General features: G+C 34.4%; 1 long non-coding RNA gene and 1 pseudogene across 1 annotated transcript; both read right to left on the bottom strand.

The window, feature by feature from the left end:
- Positions 1-805: 805 nt before the first annotated feature.
- LOC125819129 (probable mediator of RNA polymerase II transcription subunit 15c) lies at positions 806-8,095 on the bottom strand (annotated as a pseudogene).
- Positions 8,096-9,769: 1,674 nt separating this feature from the next.
- LOC125818669 (uncharacterized) lies at positions 9,770-21,067 on the bottom strand. The gene is made up of 3 exons (XR_007442408.1): positions 21,030-21,067; positions 11,812-11,823; positions 9,770-9,965 (listed from the first exon to the last, which is right to left on the bottom strand). It is a non-coding gene; the product is annotated as an uncharacterized LOC125818669 (long non-coding RNA).
- Between the last annotated feature and the right edge of the window lie 724 nt (positions 21,068-21,791).

The raw sequence follows: 21,791 nt of genomic DNA on the forward strand, positions 1-21,791 counted from the left end.
TTTGTTGAGAAAAAGAAGTTTTAGCATTTACTATTTTTTTAGCAAACTTTATGTAATATGGAACATGAATTTGAGATTGTCCTTCTTATTTGCTTATAAAGTGATTTTATTATGATTGAACTAACCATGATACTGTTATATATTTCTTTGTAGATATATTCCATAAAATTCATAATGATTTACTATCCATCATAAGAAGACATATGTTGTTCGAATCTTTATAATACTTGAATAAAAAGTAAATTTCATTCCCCACTACAACTTCTTATATGTAATTATAAAAATGAGATTATAATTTTATAAAGATACATATTTCATTTGTACATAGAAACATATATTTAATCACATCATATATATATGTTTCTTTTTAAAAATCATCATCCTTACTATATAGTTACTTCATAAATCATCTCTTATTCAATATGAAAATCAATTCATTTATGATTTGTAACTTAAATGTATATTCGTACGGAACAAACATGCACCACACGTTCCCAGAGACTAGTAGGTTACAAATTTTGCTAGTCTTATCTATCTCAAGAGTTCTGAAACAAAAAAAAAAAAATATCAATCAAATGTTTTATTCATAGTTCATTTTTTTGTACTTAGAGGTGTATCCAAGATTTCAAAATGATGAATACACTATACCATTGTTAGGTTTAATGCTATAAAACTTTGCTAAGACAACAAATTAACAAGTAAACTATAGTTAATATTATCATCAAAATAGTATAATGAACTTTTATATTTGAAATTTTATCCTGAGTTCCCACATGAAATTTAAGTAACTTATCATAATAATTGCAATACTTCACATAATCTAGGGAAGGGTGCATGAGTTAACAAGTGCACGAAACATAAACAATTGAATTATCCAAACAATCATGTGCAAGTCAATAATATTGTTTTGTTGCATCTGTGGATTAGTTTCGACCATCAAGGGATTGTGGTTGCTGAAGCTGGATCGAAGACTGTTGAAGCTGTGACATCTGGTGGGTTGGTAATAGCATGGTCTACTGTTGCTTTGCTTGCTGCTGTCGCATTAACTTCTGTCTTTAAAAAAGTTGCTGCTGCATCTGCCGATGGTGGGACTGCTCTCTTAATTGCTGGTTCTGCAACAGTTTGCTGCTTGCGCTTCTTAGGAAATGACTGTTGCAGGCGTTTGAATTTTGCTGTAGGGTACCGAGGTTTGCCTGTACGGGTTGCATCGATGGATTAGTTTAACCATCAAGTGATTGTGGTAGCTGAAGCTGCATGTAAGACTGAGGAAGTTGCTCCTGCACTGGAGAAGAAGTAGGCTTTGGTGGCTGACAGGGACTAAGAAAGAAATTTATGTGCTTCTCAACCGAAAGCAGTTTCTCCTTGTGAGCAAGTTGAATATAATGCTTGTTAAGCTACAAGTAAAGCATAATGCGTTCCAACGTTATCTTGCACATCTTGAGCTTTTCAATTTGCTCATTTGTACAACGCTGATGAAGAGAGTTCTGCTTGAAATCAGAAAAAAAAATAAAAATCGACAGTCCTGTTTCTTTCCCTCTGCAAACTTTTGAAATACATGCTTCAAGTACCTCCCACGGCAAAGAAAAAGGAAGAAAAATTCAAGAAATGGCATAAAGAGATAAACAACATAGCTCGCAAGGTTCCCGAAATTCAGCAGAATGTTGACTCGAGTGCTCTTTAAATTCAGATAAATCAAGCCCTTACCCAATGAACTTGGGAGGCCTTAATTCCTTCCCCGAAAGGAAAACAAACTAACATAAAAATGACATCTACACTGCAGTGTCCACCTGATATGTGAAAATAACTCCTTTTATGGTTTCCACCTCGACTTCACAATCAAAAACAATGTTTCAAAACAAACAAATGATGCAGATGCTAGAAATGAAAAGGAGTTAACTACACTACAACATATTCCAACTATGCGAGAACTGTTTCTCACGATAACAGAAAATCAGCCAAAGAAGCAAAAATGTGAATTTAGAGTTTTGAGCTTTCTGCATCATTTCCCAGTCTGACAATATTCTAGGATTACGTTCGGCAAATCAAGTTGTTTTTATCAAATATAAATGCCAGATAATATATGTAAGAAGGAGCTATAATAGCCTATAGGTGTGAGAAACCTGCAAAGAGATAAGAGGAGTTTCCAGTAACCAATAGACTACATTATGCATTACACCTTGGTGCATGTTGACAAAACTTGCTAGGAGTCTACCAAAATTTTGAACTATTATGAAGCACTTAGAGGGATGTTGATGACATACCTGTTGCAGTTCATAAGCAATTTTCTGGTATAGATGATAGAGCTTTGACTAATACATTTCCTTCATAGACTTGATCTGCATTACAAATTTTCATCAAGTCAACTGCAGAAATGTCAAGAACACATTCCCATGTGGTTAGGACTTAGGTGATAATTAGATCAATTTACAATGCAGTAGAGAACAAACTAGAGATTCTCACAAAAGAACCTTCCAGATAAGAAGGTTAAAAGTAAAGTTAAAGAGGAAGACTACAACTGATTAACATGTAGATGGTAAAATAAGCGACTGAGGTTTGCTTCCATAATGTGATCATAGACCAGCCAATCAGGAGGAATTAGAATATACTTTTGTAACGTTGGATGGGAGAATATAATACGGTTTAATGGAAATCATCATTTTCTAAATTTTTTGAACTTTACACCCTTCACAAGTGAAAAATGACAGGAATGGAGTATACAAAGCATGTTAGTGTTACATGTTCATTCTTGGAGAAGTCAAAGTATTCCAACTTATTCCTAGCTAGTAACACAAATTGGTGACATACTAAGAAGACTTTGATCCAAACTTATAGACATATTATATCTTGAATTAAGACGATATGATCTTAGTATTCAACAACTAGTTTTCTGTAATCAATTAATTTATCAAAGAGTACTTGACTTCTCAATTATGCCAGTGCTTGTGAAACTAATTTTTTGTCGTTAACAATATTGGACGAAGACAAGCTCAAACAGTGCACCATTGACGGTGAGGATTCATATAATCAACCTCAACTTGCTTAGGATTGTAGTTGTAGTAGTGCTTCTAAATTGAGAATATACCAGTTTCTAACAAGTTATCAGGTAACATGCTCAATTTCTGTTTTTTCTAAAACATGGAATATATAAAGCACCTTGCGGGGGAGGGGTACGACCATGATTTTAGCTGAACAATTGGTATGGTAAACCTCTTCTATTACTCTATAATCATAGGAAATATTTCAAAACATACAACTATTTCTTATAATGTTATAAACAGCCACTTTATGTAATTCCACAGTTTCCAAAATCTTGTCCAACTAAAATACCGTTGCGAACATACCTTCTGGTAAACCTCTTCCTGCCAAGTGCCAATCAACCCCATTTGCATTTCCAGTCGGAATTGTAGAATCGAAAAGTGCTACAAATAAAACAAAAATTTAGCATAACACAAATATTACAGAAGTTGGTTGCTTGCATCATAAAAATTTCAGGCAAATTTTGGGGTAGTGCTAGACATTTCAGGTATATTAATACATTTTAACTTCCCGCCAAATGTACTTGTCTAAGAAAGCTAAGTTTCCCACTTTACACTAGGGTATTGATTGGGTATTTGGTTATATATTAATATTTCAATCTTTTAATCTATACTAATAAAAAGTACAAACCTCCAACACAAAATTTTGATTGCCACTCATAAGTTCACTTTGTGTTTGGATAATATTGTAATTACAATTAATTTTACGGATTAATACACTTCTTTTGAGCAGTCTATCTACCCCCACAAAGGTAGGGTAAGGTATGCAAACATCTTTCCCTCCCCAAACCCCACCAGTATGATTATACCAAGTATGTTGTTGTTCATTATTTTTTACCCTTTTTTATAGCCGAAAACCCCCGAGGCGAATGGCAGAGTTAGAAAATCGACTGATAATGGGTCCACGCTCTACCCTTCTCCACTCACATAAATAACGGTTTTAGACTATAACAGGTTTGAACCGGTGACACCCCTCTAACCCATACGTCACAAATTCACTCTTACCACTAGACCAAGACCTTGTGGGCTTCATCATTTTTTAAAACTTTTTGATGACCAGGGAATCCGCATTCGCTAGCCTTAGGGTTCACACAAAGTAAACCTCGTCAACAAACCACATAGGAGAGGTAAACCCTCACTAAACAATCCTTGTTCGACGAGCCCAATTGAGAAAGCATACATGAACATCTTAAACCCGAGACCCCCAATGGGAAATCCCCTGCAATTCTACGAATATGAAGTAGAAGTAATAGTGAATTATCCAAACAATATGTTGCAAGTTGGTCAAATTGTTGTCACATTACCTTCCATGGGCCGTGTACGGGTTGCATCGATGGATTAGTTTGACCATCAAGTGATTGTGGTTGCTGAAGCAGCATGGAAGACTGAGGAAGTCGCTCCTGCACTGGAGAAGAAGTAGGCTTTCGCTGCTGAGAGGGACTAAAAAAGAAATTTATGAGCTTCTCAACCGAAAGCAGTTTCTCCTTGTGAGCAAGTTGAATATCATGCTTGCTAATCCCCAAGAAACACAAAATGCGTTCCAATGCTATCTTGTACAGCTTGAGCTTTTCAATTTGCTCATTTGTACGACGCTGATGAAGAGAGTCCTGCATCAAATCGGAAACAAAAATCAGTTTAGTCACAGTCCTGTTTCTTACCCTTTGCAAACTTTTGAAATACATGCTTCAAGTACCTCCCACGGCAAAGAAAAATGGAGGAAAATTCAAGAAATGGCATAAAAAGACAAATAGCATAGCTCGCAAGCTTCCCAAAATTCAGCAGAATGTTGACTCAAGTGCTCTTTAAATTTAGATAAATCAAGCCCTTGCCCGATGAACTTGGGAGGCCTTGATTCCTTCACCAAAAGGAAAACAAACTAACATAAAATGACATCTACACTGCAATGTCTACCTAGATATGTGTAAATAACTCCCTTTATGGTGTCCACCACCACCTCGATTTCACAATCATTCACAATGCTTCAACACAAACAAATGATGCTGATGCTAGAAATGAAAGGGAGTTAACTACACTATAACATATTCCCACTATGAGAATACTGTTTCTCACGATAACAGAAAATCAACCAAAGAAGCAAAATGTGCATTTAGAGTTTTGAGCTTTCTGCATCATTTCCCAGTTAGATAATATTCTAGGATTACGTTGGGCAAATAAAGTTGTTTTTATCAAATATAAATGCCAGAGAATATATGTAAGAAGGAGCTATAATAGGTGTGAGAAACATGCAAAGAGATTAGAGGAGTTTCCAATAACCAATAGACTACAAAATGCATTACACATTGGTGCATGCTGACAAAACTTGCTAGGGAATCTACCAAAATTTTGCACTATTATGAAGCACTTGAGAGGGATATTGATGGCATACCAGTTGCAGTTCATAAGCAATTTTCTGGTATAGACGATAGAGCTTTGAAACATACATTTCCTTCATAGACTTGATCTGCATTACAAATTTTCATTAAGTCAACTGCAGAAATGTCAAGAACACATTCCCATGTGGTTAGGTGATAATTAGATCAACTTACGATGCAGTAGAGAACAAACTATAAAATTCTCACAAAAGAACCTTCCAGATAAAAAGGTTTAAAGTGAAGTAGAAGAGGAATACTACAACTGATTAACATGTAAATGTTATTAAAATAAGTAACTGAGCTTTGCTTCCTTTAGCTTCTTGGTGCTCACATCAAGAATACAAACTTTTGTAATTAGACTATACTTTTTAAAAGTTAGGTTGGGAGATATAATACAGTTTAATGCCAATCATCATTTTCCCCCCACTTTTCACCTTTACCATCAATGAAATAATAACTAAGTAGTTGGCTTCACAAGTGAAAAACGACGGAATGGAGTCTACAGAGAATGTTAGTGTTATATGTTTATTCATAGTGAAGTCAAAGTACTCCAACTTTTACCACCTAGCTAGTAAGCCAAGTCGGGGATGTAAGTAGAGAAGGATAGAGGGACAGACCTGTTACCCACCAAGTTTCGAAGATAAGAGGCATTGAATTCTCTATTATAAAAATAAATAAAATTAAAGAACAGAAAAAGTATGCCAACGAATACAGATGAACAAATGTCTTTTCACAGAGAGCATCTTTTTATAGCCATATATTGGGGTATATACTTCTTGCACCAATAGGTTTATCTCTCAAAGTAGCAATTAAAGATTTTAGTTGCCAGGAAATAAAGCAAGTTGGTGACATGCCATGAAGACTATGACATGAACTTATATACATATTACCTCATTAAATATTAGATAATACGATCACAACATTCATCAACTATTTTTTCATTATCAGTTAATTATCAAATAATACTTCACTTCTCAATTATTCCATTGCTTCTGAAACTATTTTTTTGTTGTTGACAATATTGAACCAAGACAAGCTTAAACAAGGTATCATCCACAATGAGGATTCATAGAGGCAACCTCAACTTGCTTGGGATTGAGATGTAGCTGCAGTAGTACTCCTCAACTGACGGTATACCAGTTTCTAACACCTTGCGGGGAGGGGTACGATCATGAATTTAACTAAACACTTGGTATGATAAACCTCCTTTGTTACTCTATAATCATAGGAAATATGTCAAAATATTCAGCTATTTCTTATAATGTTGTAACCAGCCAGTGTATCAATATCCACATGTCAAATTTCCACAGTTTTCAAAATCTTGTGTAGAAAAAAATACTATTGCAAACAATACCTTTTCGTAAACCTTTTCCTGCCAGTCACCTCCATTTGCATTTCCCGTTTGAACTGTAGAATCTAAAGGTGCTACAAACAAAACAAAATTAAGTATAGCACAAATATTAAAGAACTCGATTGCTTACATCATCAAAATTTCAGGTAAATTTTGGGAGTGTTTAATATTTCAGGTATGTTAATACATTTTAACTTCCCTTGAAATGTACTTATCTAAAACATTTTAACTCCCTCCAACATAAATTTTTTGATTACCATTCATAAGTGCACTCTATGTTGGATAATATTGTAATTACAATTAATTTAACAAATCTATACCATTTCTTTAGCCAAGGGTCTATCAACCCCACAAATGTAGGGTAAGGACGGCATACATCCTACCCTCGGTGCCGAAAATTAACATATCCGCCCGAAAAATAATTTGTAACTTATATACTTCGTATAATTTTTTACATCTGCAGTATAATTCTTCAACATAGGGTAACTAGCTACCCCTCATTGTATGTGGCTACGCCCTTCCCCAGACACCACTAGTAGGATTACACTAAGGAGTCGTTTGGTGAGAGGTATAGAGTATGATAATCCTAGATAAAATGTAGGATTATTTTATCCTGCATTTGGTTGGAGGTATTAGGTAGTCATGAGATTATTTATCCCACCATTTATACTATAGTGATGGGATAAGTTATCCCATATACATGTGAGATAACTTATCCCTCCCAACGAAATGACCACTAAGTATGTTGTTGTACTCTTTCGATGAATAAAGAATTGATAGTGGTCCAATAAAATAAAAGCATATGTGTCGTTGTTGTTCACTGTTTTTTACCCTTTTTATAGCCAAGAAATCCCTGAGGTCAATGGCGCAGAGTTAGAAACTCATCAAATAATGGGTCCACCCTCTACCTATCATCATTTCCTTTTCTTGTTTATTTATGACAAGGGAACCCACAATCACTACTCTTCTTAGGATTCACAGAGTAAAACTAGCCCACAAACCATATAGGAGAGATAAACCATACTAGACAATCCCCAATGAGAAAGCATATAAGAAGATTTCAAACCTGAGACTCCCAATGGGAGATCCCCTGCAATTCTACGAATATGTAGTAGTAGTAGTGTATAATCATTGAAAAAAGAAAACAAAAAAACAAGTAGAGGTTACAATCGGAAAAAGGAATTTACATCTTGTTGGCCATTCTACGGTCGAAGCTCCGGTGGCAGCCATGGCAGGGGCGGTACTCTTACAATCTTGAGTATTAGTATACATCTCAATTTTGATAAACTTTTCCCCCCTAATGTGAGCCCTAGTATCTATTTATATAATATAGAGTTAATTTTTGGTAGGATCTCTCAAGTAATAATTTTTTATCTCACAAACTCACTGAACTTTATTTTGTAAGACAAAGGTCACTCAACTAATGATAATTATCTCAAAAAGTTACTCAATTTTATTTTATAATAGAAAAGTCATTCAACTCTGTTTTGTAACATTAAGGTCACTCAACTAATGATAATTATTTTGAAAAGTTGTTCAACTCTAGTTTATACTAAAAAAATCAATCAACGGTTATCATTTCACCTACAACATCATGTTGATTGTGTGATCACAAAAGAAATAAGCCTATATGATGAGTTCATAACTTATTATGAGGGCAAGTTAAAGACAATTAAACTCTTTTTAAAAAGTTTTTTACATTGTTAAATTATTATACAACAAAGAAGGGATAATAACTATTTTAGTCCTTAAGGAGAGAGTTCATTTGAAAAATTGAGATATCATTAGTAACTAAAAAGATTTACAACACTACAAGAAAAGTGTGAATTACATGGAGATTTTCTTGGGGATTAGTATGAAAATTTGCAGAAAAATAAGTTTCCTACGGATTTTCAAACTAATCTCCAGGAAAATCCCCATGTAATTCATACTTTTCTTGTAGTGCAAGTTACAAAAAATTATTAATTTTTTTGATAAAAATTAATTAAAAAAATTATTAATTTTAAACACATGAGATCTTAGAACAAAACAAAAGATAAATGAATTTTGTGACTTGATAGATTAAAATTTTTAAGTCATAACTAGCTCAAGAGTTCTGATAGGATCATAGCCAACAACAGTGGTAGAGTCAAAATTTTCACTTAGAGGATTCAAAATATGAATAAGTAAACACATGAAGAAGTCAAAGGAGGTTTAACATCTATCATATATACATAAAAAATAATATTAAGCATGTATAAACAATGTAAGTTTTTGCCGAAGAGAGTTCAGGTGAGCCCCTCAGTCTTACCTGGCTTCACCCCTAGCCAACAATGTATCTACCTCATTCAAACAGGTCTCAATTTTTTCTAATTATTCCTCAACATGTGCTCAAGGGTGTACCCAAGTTTTCAAAACACCCAAAATGTGTCAGGGGTTGATCATTGAAGCCTGGGCAATAACAATTAAGAAATTTGAGTATTGATGTAGCTAAGAGGCACCTTCATAGTCAATTAATTAGGGTTGCCACCTTCTATCCGGAAAATATTATCGTTAGGTTTAATGCAATAATATTTTGCCAAGACAACGAATTGACAAGTAAACTATAATTTATATTATCATCACAGAAAAATAGTATAACAAATTTTGATATTTGAAATTGATTAAAATAGTTCATTATTTAGGGAAACACACTTTACAAATCAAAGAAAAGAATTGAAGAAAGACAAAAAAAACCATATAAATATTCAGAGAAGTGTGACCATTGTTTGTAAAAATGTTGATAAAGATTCAAACATAAACTTTTTTGGAGATAATATTTCAAATTTTAGCCGAGTTCCCCCATAAAATTGAAGTAATTTATCAAAATAATTGTAGTACTTCACATAATCTAGGGAGGAGTGCATGGGTTCACCAATACTTTACATGATCTAAGGAGGGTTGCACGGGGTCATGTGTACTTTACATAGTCTTGGGAGGAGTGCTTGAGTACTTACATAATACAGCGAGGGGTTCATGTGAGCCCATACCTCTTCCATGTAAATCCGATCTTGCATACGCTAAACATTCATCATGTTTAGTACCAGATTTCAATCCATCAAAATTAGAACCTTAACTATCACTACCAAAATCATTCCATACATTACCCACTGGATCCATGGTAAGCAATTGGCATGCATGTGTATTTGGTGCCTGCATAGGATATTACGTGCAAGACATAATTTGTAACTAAAGAGTAAAATAGCAAGAGATCATTAACTTCACATTGAGAAAATCTTAGAACAAAACCAAAGAGATCTACAACAATAAACCCCATGTTATCCGACAAGTGGGTATGGGAGGGTAGAATATGCGCAGACCTTATCTCTATCTTTGTGTGGTAGAGAAGTTTATGATAGACCCCTCAGCTCAAAAAAAAAAAATAGAAACGATGCAGGAAAGAAAGAAAAAAAGAGAAAAGAAATAGCAATATACACAAAACATGTAGCAGCATATACTAATACACATCAGAGAAAAAAGAAACAAGACAATACTCGAATAATACGACAATAATCAACTGCTTACTAACCTTCTACTCTAATCTTCAATCTTTATACCATCTTATTTGAACACATGAGATCTTAGAATAAAGAAAAAGAAACAAGAGAAATCATACATCACTTAAGCGATTTATGCTGATTATCACAAGTTCAAAGTTATGAACGCCCCACCCCCCACGAAAAAAACACTCTCCTTAATTTCAGAATGCTGCATGACAAGGTTCGGTACAAACAATTAATGGAAATGTAGATGTATTTTAGCACAAGCAGAAAAACAATTGAACTATCAAAACAAGTGTATACTGCCTACCTGACTTGCAGTATGCATGAAAGTTGCTCATGCAATGGAGAAGTAAGCCTATGCTGTCATTTTCCACTAAGAAAGAAACTTATGTGCTTCTCAAGCAAAAACAATTTTTCCTTGTGAGTAAGTTTAATCTCATGCTTGTTAAGTTGGGATGCATTCTACTTCTCTTGTGGTTTAACGAGCATGAGATTCAACTTACTCACAAGGAGAAACTGTTTTGGCTTGAAAAATAACTAAAATATTGAATTGGATGGTTAAGTAAACTGATTACTTGTACTGTTGAAGAGGACAACCATCTGAAAGCTAGATTTATTATATTACTTAACCAAACGTTTTAGTTCTTTAGCACCTTTTTTCGATTGCTGAAAAGTTTATGTTGTCGTTAAACTTTTCACAGTAGGGCAACCAAGTTAGTCATGCAATTATTTGGAGATAGATGACAGCCATGACATTAAGTTTTCATATCATTCTTTGTTGGGATAGCAAGAAATATGTTGTTTATCATTAAGAAACTAAATAAAATTATCTTGACGGGAGGAAAAAAAAATAGGTGCATCAAAATTTGTATGGTGCTAAAGGATCTAAACATGTAACAATGTAATAACTCTAAAACTCTGAAGTAGCCTTACATGCTTGTTGAATACGAAGCATTGTTGATTGTTAAGGAAGGGGTGTTGTCTTGAGGTTAGATGATTCAGAAGGGTATTTTAGTAATTAAACTTGTGATTCCTTCTTTTAGTTTAAATACATATAGATTAAAAAAATGGACATATTAGTATATAAACCCATTCTTAGACAAGTACATTTAGAAGACAACTAGAATGTAGCTATATACTTGAAAAAATATCTACCACTATCCCAAAATTTGCTCGATATTTTAATGTTGCAAGCAATCTACTTCTTTATTTTGTGGCTATCATCAATTTTGTTTTATTTGTAGCACCTTCATATTCTTCAGCTCATATGAGAAATGCACATGGACTTGATTGGCAGGAAGAGGTTTACCAAAAGGTATAGTTTGCAATGGTATTTTTATATGCTCGAGATTTTGAAAACTAAGGATATCACAGACGACTTGGTGGAAATTGAAATTTGATAAACAGACTTGTTATAACAACAGAAATTCCACATCACTACTCAATGCAAAAAATTCAGTTTCCAGTGAGTTGTCTGTGATATACTTAGTTTCAAACTCTTGAGCAAATAAAAGTGTCATTGCAAACTATACCTTTTGGTAAACCTCTTCCAGCCAATCAACTCCATTTGCATTTCCCATCTGAGCTGAAGAATATAAAGGTGCTACAAATAAAACAAAATTGAGGATAGCGATATAAAACAAAATAAGCAGTTGATTGCTTACAACATTATATTACAATGGTAGATATTATTTCATGTATTTAGATACATTCTAATTGTCATCTAAATATACTTGTCTAAGAATATATATACTAATATGTCCATCTTTTTAATGTATATTTGTTTATATTAAATTAAAAGCAGGAATCCCAACTTAAGAGTTAAATTACTAAAAATACCCTTCTAAATAATCTAACCTCTAACCATCACCCGACCTTAACCGCCAACAATGCTTCATATTCAACAAGCATGTAAGGCTACTTCACAATTTTAGAGTTTTTACTCTCTTACTATATCCTTTAACACCATAAAAAATTTGATGCACACATGTTTTTTCCTCCCGTCTAGATAATTTCTTTGCTTATTCTTTTTCTTCCTTAAAGATAAACACTGAACAAATTTCTTGCTATCCAAACAAAAAATGATACGAAAATAAATTCCTTAAGGCTTTGGGTGTTTGATTTTCAAAATTTTGGGTGCTAGGCATTGTGTATGCTTCTCAATATATTTGGTGCATTGTGTATGTTGTCGTGGACTCATGGTGTCGACTAATTGATTTACCTTCCTTTTATGACAAGTTCTTAGTGTAATTTATGTTGAGATATATAGTATTCTTGATAAACAATTGTTTGAAAATTGTTGATATAATTCCTACGCAAATTTACTTATGTGCTAGTAGTGTGTTAGTATTTTCTAACACTTATTGCAAGGGTATTTAAAGGGGAAGGCCGAGCATTTTACTGGGTTATATTTATGTATAACCCACTCCTTACATGGATGTCCATGCAGATACTATTGGTGATGACGAAGCTAGTAGTTGAGGAGTTCACTAGAGTTATTCCAATTGTTGAGGTGAACTGTTGCATTGTTCGTGGAGGCTTTCATAAGAGTTATTAACATTTATTTTGAGTCCTTTCGGAATCCTTTTGATGCTCCATGGTCTAGTTTGGGATTTGGGCAAGAGTGTTAGATTAATATTTTAAGATACCAAGTGTTCATAATTATTTATCATATTGTTTGGATACTTATTTCATTCGTCAAATGTTGTGCATTAATGGTTAAAGTATGGAAATTGGGTTCACCTGGCCAATGGTGTGTGCTGGTGTCAATCATGCCTAGCGGGTAGTTTGGGACGTGGCATAAACCTAAAATTCACTCCCTGGAGTAGTAAATACTTTGCAACTAACTCCTGAAGTAGTAGAACTTTGAACTTTACTCCCAAAGTAGTAGAACATCAAAATTTACTCTGGAAGTGGTAAAATTTTGAGCATACATTCTTCAAATAGTAAAACTTCAAAATTCTCTTGAAGCAAAAATAATTTGACAAATGTCTGAGAAATATTCTGAAGCAATGTCTTATTGTGCTTGAGAAAAATAATGAGCTATTGATGAATGTTGTATTTCAAGAACATTCAAATAATCTGGTTTCATTCCCCAAAATGAATGAAAGAAATACCACAACTTGTCTCTTAAAGAGATAAAATAACTAAGGTTATACGTGTTATTTTTGTGGTATGAAAGTCATTGAAATATGTACCTGTCGTACATAGAAACATCTTGAATAACTTTAGTAAAATATCATTTTAAGGCGGAAGGAAATAAATCTTGTTGAATGCTTTCTACGTACGTTCTATTAATTTCCTTGAAGGAAATAACAATTCATACACTTTCCTAAAAGAAGTGACAATATTATAAAAATTGCCGCTTTTATAAAAAATATTTAAATGTTAATCATGAATGATTATGGAATCCCGAAGATGTGCATATTAAGTATTCAAAATATATTGAAGAACTAGAAGATTCTTCAAAAAAAAATTGATGTTGTTTGTTCTCATGAAAAATATAAAAGGTCAGTATGAGCATGTTCACCTATCATGTGATATCTTAAAAGATGCATCTATAAGATGGTCATATGTGTGTTTACTATCAACATGCAGTTTGACATTCACAAAGTTCTTTGATCGAGTTAAGAGCATAGTTCTAGATTGTGTAATCAACAGTTAAGACAATTCATCTAGATAATGTTGCTTTATATCCAAGCTAGTTTGACATTGAATACCTTCGATAATTAGTCGAACCACTGCTTATGAGAACAAAATTGTGTGTTGGTCTATGACTTGATATAAGTGTATACAACAACACTTTTATGCATCAGACCAACAAATTATGACATATTTTGCCTCCTCTCAATTGATTTAGGGTCAGGAACCAAATATTTTCCACCTAATAGCTTTTAACGTGCGATATATGAGGATATTTGGATGAATGCGGGAGTGTCCTTTGTGGTCGACAAGTTGAGGAAAGCGAGACTAGATGATTTGGACATGTGAAGAGGGGTGAATAGACACACTAGTGAGGAGGTGTGAGAGGTTGGTTCTAGAGCATATGAGTATACTTATTCAACAGATACGTCAAGTCAAATGCTAGAAGCATTTGCTGACCCAAAATTAATCTCATATTTCAGTTGCAAATGCTCATTTTAAATATCCCAAAAGGACATAGTCTACGGCATGCATAAAGCATGGTAAACCAGTCGGTTCCAATTGCAATAATCCTTAGGAAGGGAGAAACGAAAATGATCATAATAAGAAGGCAATATGCTCTTGAAGAGCCTACGATTTATGAAACCTCATGCGAGCTTCATGTACGTCATTAGTACAATACTTATTCAAAAGATAATTCAAGTCAAATGCTAGACGCATATGCCGACCCAAAATTAACACATATTTCAGTTGCAAATGCTCATATTAAATGTTCCGGAAGGACAGAATCTACGACATGCATAAAACATGGTAAAGCAGTCAGTTCTAACTGCAATAATCCTTAGAAAGGGAAAAAAGAAAATGATCATAATAAGGAGGCAATGTGTTCTTGAAGAGCCTACGACTCATGAGACCTCATGAGAGCTTTATGTACCTATAAATGATAAAGTGATGAGATCTCAGTAAGTTATGTCGTCGCATTGTGAATTGATACAAAATGATATCTCATTGACGATATATATTTGATACAATATAGAGCACAATATTGTAAAAGATTGTGATACTAAATTCTACGTCTATTTAAGCATACTGACGTAGAAATGATTATCAAGTTACGTGATGTATCATGCATCTTGATACGTGTAAGCTTGTAGGACCCCATTAGTCCAGGCATCAGAGGATGTCATGCATTTAATACTGGATTTTGTCTCTTGACAAAATTAGAAATGTTCATCAAGTGAATTGATGAGCATCATGCACTAAGTTGCTCGGACTCTTAAAAAATGGTAACGGATGCGTGTCAAATTCGCCAAAAGTAGTGTATATAAGACTCGAGTGCGGCATCAAAGGGAAGACTCCGCGCAACTAAGATAATGCATCTTAATAAGTGTAAGCTAATTGGACCAACAGTCTAGGCATCACAAGATGTCGCACATTTAATGAAGGATATTGTCACTTGACAAAATTTAAATGAAAATTCTTGAACATTAAAAATGCTTGAAGCATTTACAAGTTTCAATAAGCTTTTTTTTTTTTTTGATAACCGAGAAATCCGTGTGTGACCCTCCCTTTAAACCAACCACAGCCTTCTAAACTCGGTGGATAATGGGCCCGCCCCTCTACCCTTCTCCACTTAAATACCAAGCTTCGCTTTGCATGGTGTGGGGCTTGAACCTGCGACCTAAGCCACAAATCCTCCACCTTTTGCCACTTGAGCTAGGCCTTGGGGGCAGTTTCAATAAACTTTTTCATAATCCCTATATAGAGAAAATTAAATAAGGTGGAAGTGACTTAATCACCTCAGTGAATATTCATTGACAAAAAATATAATAGTGACTTTGCTTGCTTTTGTGTTTTGACAAAGAAAACAACATCGGGGTTTGTTGTACTTGTAGTTTATGTTGATGAGATAAATCAACGCTCACTTTCCAAAACACTTCATCTATGGCCATTGAAGTTTTGTGATGATGCATGAAAATAATATATTGGTAATGTCAATGTAGTGTTGAAAATGAAGGAAACTTTATAGGTTTAAACAAACAATTTTTATCTGTCAAAAATCAGATTATATTTTAGATTCTCTTGTTTGTTCAATGAAGAAATTCTTTTTTGAAGTAAAAGAATCCTTGAAGCACTCCTTATTGAAGCACAATCAGATTAATTTTTAAAGTTTGATTATCGAATTTAGGGGTTTCATCAATTTCGTCTAAAACTAATCCCCAATCACTATATTTGACTAACATAAACCATTGTTGCATGAAATTAGGATAAGTACCAAAATAATTTGCCTCCTCTTTGTTCGACCATCACCTGTCCACGAGGAGTTCACGTACTTAGTTGGACGGCTAATGTCTCGAGAAACTTTAACTTTCTGTATCTTCACCGAATAAGTCATTTTTTGTTAATAGCCAACAATGTGTCTGCCCTTCTTAAATAAGCCTCAATTATCTCTAATCTCTTCTCAACTATTCCTCAACGTGCGAGAAAAGGCTCAAATAGTCAACTGTCTTTAGACTTAGGATTAAAATGATCCTATTTCTGTTCCAGGAGCACTAAGTTGTGGACTTTCAATCATAATCCTAACCATCGTGAAACTTTTCAACATACATAACCCTCTCACGTGTTTCTCCTAATCTTTAGCCTCCATTCTTCTCTTCCCTCTTAACTTGGACCACCTATAGCAAAACATACATGTAGAACTAAAGATGCATGGTAATCTTATTTGTATCATCTTTTGTTCTCGATCTTCCCTTCGTTTTCTTCCACATGATCTGATCGTGGATTTTCAACCAGATAAGTCTTAGTGAACTTCTCCAAGAGACAGACCAATGTAATGAAGGAAGATAGAAATGTTTTGTTTATATTTCCTAGAGAACTCTTTATAGTATTACGTTTCTTCAGTCTTTAGACTTTAGATGTTTATAAACATGGTCTTCCTAGTCTTCCATAACAAGTTGAGGACTATTGGTTTCTCACCTACAATTACTTAGTATAAAAATAATAATAATTAAGAACAATGAAAACAATATATGTGATGGATGTGAATAATGACTTACTCCGTTTACTTGAAAAATACTGAAGGCCTCCCAATAGCTTCGTTTGAGCTAGATTCCTGCTAAAAATTATGGCTTTTGAAGAAGGGTAGGAATTTATACATTGCAAGAGTTATTAACCTTAAACACAAAGAGATCTTAGAATAAAACAAAAGAGATGATTTTACAGAAAAAAAGAGAAACGTTTACTAAACTAAAAGTTTCTTTTTTACTTGATAACTCAGTACACTAAACGTTTACAACACCAATCATCATGCAAAAGCAACCGGATGAACTATTGTACTATTGTACCTCTTCCCGCTGCCTCTAGATGTGTGGGCATACTAGAAGAGATATAACCCAAAAATGAGAAAATAAGGGACAAGGTGGGGGTGCCCTCCGTGGTGGACACGTGAGGAAAGCGAGGTTGAGAGGCTTTGGGCATGTGAAGAGGAGATGCTCCGAAGCTCCAGTAAGAACGTTTGAGAGGTTGGATATGAATATGGTGGATATAACGAGAGGTAGAGGTAGGCCTAAGAAATATTGGGAAGAGATGATTACAAAGAACATAACACAATTGTGGCTTACCAAGAAAATGACCCTAGATAGACGGACATGGAGGTCGGAGATCATGGTATAAGGCTAGTAGGTAGCTGAGCATTGTCTAATTTTTCTCACCGTTAGTATTATTACTAATCTTTATTACCACTTGTTGTTTTCTTTCCTTCAATTATTGTAGTATTTGTTCTTGTTACTATTCTTCTCTATTATTTTTATCGTGGCTTCTTCACTACTATATTTCCTTTTCATAACTACTTAGAATTGTTTTATTTGAGACAAGCGTCTTTCGAAAACAGTCTCTCTACCTTCACAAGGTAGGGATAAGGTTTGCATACCCACCACCTTCCCCAACCCCAACCCCAAGTTGTGGGATTATGTAGGTATGTTGTTGTTGTTGTTGTTGTTGTTGTTGTTGTTGATGATGATAAAGCACTTTAAAGGCAACGGTTTTAGGACAAGAAGAAGACGAAATATATGATTGCAAGTAATGTCCCCATAAGAAGAATGACTTCAAAGCACTATTAGCATCTAAAATTATATCAAGATCTAGTAAATCCAGCATGCTGCACCATACAACTGGTAGAATTGCTTCCAGAAATGATAATAGTAGAACAAGATGTTGATGACATACCTATTGCACTTTATAAGCCATTTTCTGGTATAGATCATTGAGCTTTGAAAAATACAGCTCCTTCATAGACTTGATCTGCATTACAAATTTTCATTAAGTCAACTGCAGAAATGTCAAGAATGCATTCCCATGCGGCAAGGTGATAATAAGATCAACTTACGATGCAGTAGAGAACAAACTAGAAAGTCCTCACAAAAGAACCTTCCAGATAAAAAGGTTAAAAGTGAAGTAGAAGAGGAAGACTACAACTGATTAACACGTAAATGATAAAAGAAGCAATAAGATTTGCTTCCTTTAGCTTCTTTGGTATACATTTCTGCTCACATAATACAACCATAGACCAGCCCAACCAAGAGGAATTAGAATATACTTTTTATATAAATAGTTTTTTTTTTTTTGTGAAACTGAACTTTTTTTATAGTTAGTTTGGGAGATATAATACGGTTTAATGGCAATAATCATTTTTTAAAATATTTTTTCACTTTACACCTTTATCATCAACGAAGTAAAACAAAGGTCAACAATGAAATAACAACGATATAGTTGGCATCACAAGTAAGAAAACGACAGGATGGAGTACACAGAGCATGTTAATGTTATATGCTTATTCTTGGAGAAGTCAAAGTAATTCAACGTATTCCTAGATAGCAAACCAAGCAGAAGATGTAAGTAGAGAAGGATAAGGGGTGGGGTTGTTACCCACAGAGTTTCACAAACGGAAGCATCAAATTTTTCTTTTATAATTAATCTTTAAAAAAAACAGAAAAAGTATACCAGCTAATACAGATGGACGGATGTCTTTTCACAGAAAACATCATCTTCATTTTTTGATCAAGTAAAAGGTTTTATTGATAATAACAAGGCCAACTTTGCCATATAAAAGTGAATACCAATAAGAGGAGAAACCTACAAAATATGGTTCTCTCTAAAATACACCCAATATACAAACAGGAACTGCATAGGTACTCCAAAAGAAAATAAGGGATCGGAGACTACTCCTAGAGCAAAGCTCATCTCTACCCCTTCAAAAGCTTTCCTATTCCTCTCTTTCCAAATGACCCACAACAAAGGAAGAGGAGTAACACTCTTCTTCTCCTAGCTCCACCCATCTAGTTGAACATAAATTCCTAGACGGTTCTTGGCATAACCCCAGAAACTCCAAACCATCTAAATTCCTTGTAAAAGGCGATCACCTCGTCGTCAATGGAAGAGGCGAGGCGACCCTTCATCGTCTTCTAGCTTTGTGGCGAGGCGAGCTTCAAAAGGTGACATCGTGGCGAGAAAGGCGTCGCCTTTTGTAATTTCTTTAAAAAAGGCGACTAATTTAGGGTTTTAAAAGTTAAAAGATAATTTTAGGGTTTTCGACTAGACTTCTCGGGCGACTGACCAGAATTTTCCGGCGACTCCAAAGTCCAACCAATATGTTGTTCTTCTGTCTTCTTCTTTTCTTTTCTTCAGATTTCTTTTTCCTCTGCTTCTTTTTCCTTCTTTTCTTCAGACTTCAGTCACATCTACCTCTGTTTTTTTACCTGTTTTGACTTTTGTTCTGTTTTTTTCTTATTCAAGTTCTAAGTATGTCCTATCTATTTTCAGTTTTTGAATTGAAATATTTGCTAATATGTTATTGCTATTTAGATTTCATTATTTATATATGCAGAAAAATATTTTAATATTTTGGTATTAATTGGGCCGCACTTCAAAAAGGCGAGCACCTTGCTATTCACCTCGACAAAGCCTTGTCGCCTTTTATCACCTTTTGTCGTCCAAAACACTGCCTTAACCAGATTCCAGAAGCTTCTCATAGAAGGACTTAACCGAGAACACTTAGTTATTTCCCAACTCCCAACTCAAAGCATTGGGTCTATCAATTGCTAGCATTGCTTTTGAAGTAAACCTAGAACGTCTCATCACTATAAGCCCCCTTAACTTGCTAAATAGACAATTTCCTTTGCAAGACACTATACAATACTGGGAATTCATCCTTAAGCACCAATCCTCCACATTACTTTTGCCCCCAAAAACTAACCTTACTCCCTTCCCCAACTTTGAAACCAATGTTATCATTTAAGGCATTCCACCCCCTTCATATTTATGATATTCCTCCACACACCACACCCGAAGGGCATCGTGATCACATTTGTTCTCCATCCCCCTCCATCTCTCCATATTTATCTGCTAACACCCCTCTCCATAAAACTTCTCCCTCTATCCCAAATCTCCACAATCATTTTCCCAAGAGTGTGATTTCTTAACACAAAGAACATCTTTTATAGCCATATATTCAGGTATATACTTGCTGCATGAACAGGTCAATCCTTCAAACTATCAATTAAAGATTTTAGTTGCCGAGAATTAAAGCAAATTGGTGACATGCCATGAAGACTTTGATCCATACTTCCATACATATTACCTCACGAATTCAGATAATACGATCACAACTTTGAACAACTAATTTTCTATAATCAATCAATTTATCAAACAATACTTCACTTCTAATTTATGATGGTGTTTGTGAAACTATTTTTTGTCATTGACATATTGGACCAAGACGGGCTTAAATAGCGGATCATCGACAGTGAGGCTTCAAATAGTGAACCTCAACTTTCTTGGGATTGAGGTGTAGTTTTAGCAGTACTTCTCAATTGAGAATATACCAATTTCTAACAAGTTACCTATTAACAGGCTCGATTTTCTATTTCCTCTAAGAAATGGAATACATAAAGAGCCTTGCAGGAAAGGGTAAGACCATGAATTTAGTTGAACACTTGGTATGGATAGGAAATATTTCAAAAGATTCAACTATTTCTTATAATGTTATAACCAGTCCGTTTATCAAAATCTTGCGCAAATTAAAATACCATTGCAAACAATACCTTTGGCAAACCTCTTCCTGCCAATCAGCTCCATTTGCATTTCTCGTCTGAGTTGTAAAATCTAAAGGTCTACAAATAAAGCAAAAGTTGAGAATCACACAAATATTATAGAACTTGATTGCTTACAACATTAGAATTCTAGGAAAATTTTGGGACAATGTTGGATATTTCAGGTATAAAAGTGGGAACCTCCAACACAATTTTTTTATTACCACAATGGCAGATAGTTAGCAACTCATGAAATAATGAGTTCGCGTTCTACATTGTAACAGGGTTCGAACCTATGAAGTGCCTCTAACACATAACAAATTCACTCGTTGGGACTAGACCAAAGCCTTGAACATTGACGGATGGGTTTTTAAAAAAAAAAAAAAAAAGTGCCTACGATTTAAACTTGGAAGGACAATTTTGAATCCTCTATAGCCTCTAGTCTTGTGCTTAGGGCACTCAAAAATATATGGAGAGAGACTAAAAATAAAAATACTAGTATATGTTATATACTAGTGTAATAACCCGCAAATTACACTGGGCTAGGCAAAACCCATACAACAAGCTCTATCAGAAGTGAAAAATCATTGACAAAAGAAGGAAAAAAAACAAATACAAGTTGAAATCGGAAAAGAAAATTACCTACGGCAGCTTCTCCGGCGGCCGCCACGGCTGGGTCGGTACCGTACCTTCACCACCACCGTGAGTATCCATCACAATTCTGATCAACTTTTTCTTAACCTGGAAGATATAAATTTGTTATTGACGTTTGTGTATATTGAAAT

Source organism: Solanum verrucosum, unplaced genomic scaffold (assembly GCF_900185275.1).
Source record: "Solanum verrucosum unplaced genomic scaffold, falcon-dt-bn FXZP01000252.1, whole genome shotgun sequence".
NCBI lineage: Eukaryota > Viridiplantae > Streptophyta > Magnoliopsida > Solanales > Solanaceae > Solanum > Solanum verrucosum.